The sequence below is a fragment of the Cibotium barometz genome, chromosome 31, assembly GCF_041138505.1.
Source record: "Cibotium barometz isolate CiBa-2024 chromosome 31, ASM4113850v1, whole genome shotgun sequence".
Lineage (NCBI taxonomy): Eukaryota > Viridiplantae > Streptophyta > Polypodiopsida > Cyatheales > Cibotiaceae > Cibotium > Cibotium barometz.
The window spans coordinates 43,612,280-43,617,360 of NC_141076.1; positions in this window are offsets into that span (position 1 = coordinate 43,612,280).

A 5,081-nucleotide genomic window follows, 5' to 3' on the forward strand; every position below is an offset into this window, starting at 1 on the left:
AAGATGAAGTAAAACTAAGGGCCTTTCCCTTAGTTTTAAAGGAGGAGGCAAGACAATGGTATGGAGCACTTCCCCCCACCATCAAACGAGATTGGAATGCTCTCTGTCGAGCTTTCATCAACCATTATTGGAGAGGAGACACACCAAAGGGAATATGGCAACAATTATTGCAACACAGGCAAGTATCTCTTCAAGATTTCTCTTCATATGAAGCCAAGTTCCAAAATTTATGGGCTAGATGGGTTGCTGCCTTAGGGGAGAATGAAGGTGCTCCTAATTTCCTGAAGAGGGATAGGTTCATAGCGGGTCTTTTCCCTCCACTTAGGTAAAAAGTAGAGTCAATTTTCCCTCCAACTTATGAGATTGCACTAGAGGTAGCAAGGGGTAAAGATCGCAAATTGAGGTATTAAAACCAAAAGTTTAAGACAGAAAGAGAAATAGGGGAGATGGGGGAGAGTCAATCTCCAGATCCACCTCTACCTAGAGCACCATCTTCACAAGTGGGAGGCACTACATAGTAAGATCTTCTCCAAAAGCTGACTGAGCAGTTGGACTAACTCACCCTAAACCTAATCCAAGCACCAAGGACAACACAGCCACGAAGGGAAGGTCGAGCACAAAGGAGGCAAGCACAAAAAAATATATTTGTTGCAACAATTACAATGAGAATGGAATGTATAATTGCCCATATCCAAGAAGGATCCCAAGTGACATTTATCCACCACAAAGGCTCGTGCAACCTTGACACACAACAACCAGGTCCTCCTCAAGCTCCCCAAGTACCCCAACTTCTTCAACGACAACCACCCTCTCAACAACTAGCTGACATTCCACCTCTACCATAAGGAGAAGAGAGGACAGTGAATGTGTTACAACTTGGAGACTTGCTTGAAGGAGAAGAAATGATAGAAGAGATGGATGGCATGCCAATCATCAAAAGGGCAAGAGTTCAAGAAGAGGCCAAAGATGAAGAATCAAACACCAAAAGGAGGGGAAGCAAGGGCCCTGAACAAGCAGGAAAGTTTGGAGACCAAGAAGGAAGATCAATATGGAGGACTTCTTACTAGGTAAAGGTTCCAAGCTCTATAATATTATCTCTAATGTGAGCACTCAACATCCCAACATCACATGGCCACAACTCTTACAAATAGCACTTAATCTGAGAAGGCAATGGTCAAAGATAGTTAGCACTAGAAGAAAACAGACAAAATCAATCAAGTTAATTAAAGCTAATCTTGATGAAGATGTTGTTCCTCTAGTTGATGCTTGGATTAAGGGATATAAGATTCCTAAGGTGTATGTGTATGGGGGTGCCAAAATGTGTGTCATGACAGAGAAAACCATGCATAGATTAGGGTTAGAAGTCAATGCTCCATCTCCCTATAAAGCTAAACTAGCCAATAATGTTGTTCCTCTAGTGGATGCTTGGATTAAGGGATATAAGATTCCTAAGGTGTATGTGTATGGGGGTGCCAAAATGTGTGTCATGACAGAGAAAACCATGCATAGATTAGGGTTAGAAGTCAATGCTCCATCTCCCTATAAAGCTAAACTAGCCAATAATGTATGCATCAAGTGCCTAGGAGTCATCAAGGGTGTAAAGGTAATTGTTTGTGGTGTTGAGGTAGAGGTAGACATGTATGTGATCCCATCAAAGGGGGAGGGCTATCCCATTATTTTAGGTAGGCCTTGGCTCATAGCTATTGGGGCAAACCAAAAATGTGGGACAGGTCTACTAGTTCTCAAGCCAGAGGGAGAGAATGGTGCCAATAGGAAGAATATCACCTATGACATGAAAAAAGGAAGAAAAGTGGACCTAAGGTATGAAACTAGCTTGGATGAAGAAAGCTCATATGATTACTTAGAAACAAAGTCAGGATCAGGTACCAGTGATGATGAGGAGGATTCCTCTATGGAGGTGGTGGGACTCTTCTTTCAAAGGAAGGAGGCCACCACAACAAAGGGAGACCAAGAAAAGGATGTTGATTCTCTACAAGTTGAGGACAAGAAAATAAAGAAGATTCTAGCAAAGTATTTGACACTAGAGGAGGAAGCGACTTACATCACCATGCTAAAGAAGTACACCAACCTCTTCATCACCAACTACACCCAGGTAAGAGGAGTGGAAATCATAAAACATCATATAGAACTAAAGCCTTATGGCTCAAAAATTAAGAAGGTTAGGAGTGTTCCAGAGCATGGCTTTACTAATGGAGGTTAAGAGGCTCTTGAAAGGAAGTTTTAGTGGAAAACTCAGATTGGGTCTCCCCTATAGTTGTTACCCCTAAGAAGAATGGAAAATGGAGGATCTGTGTAGATTACAAGCCCTTAAATGCTGCCACAAAGAGGGACCACTTCCCCCTCCCATTCCAAGATGAAATCTTGAATGAAGTAGCAGACCATGAAAGGTACACAGTATGTGATGGTTACTCTGGCTACTTCCTAATCAGGATAGCAGAGGGGGATCAACGCAAAACCCCTTCACCACTCCATGGGGATGCTTTGCTTACAAGTAATGACTTTTGGCCTCACAAATGCACCTCCCATCTTCCAAAGATTCATGAATTATGTTTTTCAACCCTTTTTTGGGACCTCTATTAGGTCCTACATGGATGATTTCTGCATATATAGTAGCAGGGATTTGCATTTCCAAAGAGTCGAAGAAGGGTTACAAAGGTTGTACCAATTAGGTGGACAATTGAATCCTGAGGACCACATAGCTCAAAGTGAAGTGAAGCATTTGGGACACATCATCTCAGCAAGAGGAATTGAAGTGGATTCAACCAAGATTGAAGATCTTTTAGCTCTACGTTCACCCAAAAATGCAAGGGAGCTGGTCACATTCATTCAAGAAACTAGGTACATGTCTCGGCTCATCCATCTTCTCTCACAAATTTTTTCACCATTGCAGAAGTTAGCACATAAAGGTGCCTTCACTTGGGATGAGGAGTGTGAAATTCAGTTTCAAGAAATAAAGAAGGTTCTTAGTTCATTGCGAACCCTAATGCCACCAGTATGGAATGAAGTGTTCTATGTTTTTCCAAGTGTGGGGACGGAGGCTATTGGGGCAGTGTTAATGCAGAAGGACCCAAAGAGCTCCTACATGAGGCCAATCTATTTTTCTATCAGGATTATGACATAGGCAGAGAAAGGCTACAAAGATGTAGAACGAATGGTTTCAGCCCTCATGTTTCCAGTAAGAAAGTTCAGGTCTTATCTCTTGCCCAAGCAGTTTATAATTTTAACAGTGGAGCAGACATTTCCATATGTTGTAAAACACATGACCACTTCCCCAATGATAGCAAAATGGATTTTGGAGCTTCAGGAGTATGACTACACTTTTATAGTGGAGGATAGCACTAGGGCAAGTTTGGCAAACATTCTCACCTATAGGTCCCTTGAAAAGAAGATCACCATCAAGCGCAACGGTGGAGACAAAGCCCACGATTCAAGAAGAGCTGGAAGGTGCCTTCATTATGCATTTTGATGGAGCCTATAGGAGACAAAGTGATCAAGCACTAGGTGGAGTCATCATCTACAACCCACAAGGTGAGAAGGTCACTAGATAAGGTAAAACTCTCCTTGGGATCCATTCCAATAATGAAGCAGAATATGCCACTCTACAGTTTGGGATGGAATGGTGCTTGGAGCATGGTATTATGAGGTTGACTCCTATCAAAGGAGATGCCATGTTAGTGGTGAAGCAGCTACTACAAGGAGTTTGGTCTTGCAAAAATGCTAATCTATTTACATGGGTCAAGCAAATTAAAGGTTCAATGCAAAAATTTGAAGCTATACAAGTTCATCATGTATCTAGGATGAAAAATAATAAAGCAGATGCTTTAGATGATGAACAATTTGCAGTGGTAGTGGGAGAAATCAAATTTCAACAACCAAAATTCCAAGGACAAGAGGAGCTCTAGGACATAACCTATTTTGTCTAGACAGGTGAGTGTCCCAAGCACTTATCCAAGGTTCAAAAACTTAGGTTGGCAAAGAAAGCCATATCTTATCAATTCATAGGGGAGGACATTTACCATAAAGGAAAAGATTTATTCTTGAGAAGGGTGCCATCCTCCAAAGAGATAGTTCATATTTTAAAATCTTTCCATGATGAGGTATGTGGGAGGTCACTTTTCCCAGGAGATCACCAGTAGGAAAATACTTCAAGCAGGATTTGTGTGGCCTAGTTTGCATAGGAATGTCCAACATTGGTACAAAGCTTGCAATGCATGTTAGATGGCAGGGAACAAGAGGCTAACTTATGATCCTAGGACCCCAATATTCTCTTTTGGTCCATTTGAAAAATGGGGAGTTGATGCCATTGGGCCTCTTCTTCCAAGGACTTAATCAGGGAAGGAGTACATCATTGTGGTGGGGCAGTAGACTACATGACAAGATGGGCAGAGGCAACAAGCACAAGCAAGATCACAACCAAAGATGTGGGTAAGTTCATATTTGATCACATATGTAGTAGATTTGGTACCGCACTTGAAATACTGTCACATCGAGGCCCTGGATTCCAAGCAGAACTCTTACAGGATTTACTTAGAAGATTAAACATCAACCATAGGCACTCTAGCCCATACTATCCACAGTGTAATGGCTTGGTGGAGAAGGTCAATGGAACGATATGTAAGATCATCACAAAGCACGTGGCTAACCGGCCAAAAGATTGGGACAAGCACTTAATTGGAGTTTTATGGGCCTACAAGACATCTTTGAAAGCCTCCACCAAATTCAACCCCTTTCACCTGGTCTATGGACAAGAAGCCCTTCTACCCATCGAGGTAGAACTAGCCAGCTTGAGATTGATGGTGGATAGCAGGATAGAGCCCAGTGACAGATTGAACCAAAGGCTTCTAGACCTCCAAAGGCTAGAGTTGGATAGAGAGCAAGCCATGAATTACTACATAGCACAAGCCAACATGAAGAGGGACAAACTTAACCGGAAACTCCAGGACAAGGGGTTGAAGGAGGGCATGTTTGTCCTTAGGTATGATAGTAGATTGGACAATAGACATGATGCAAAGTTTCAATAGAGATGGGAGGGCCCCTTTATCATCAAGAATATATTTCAT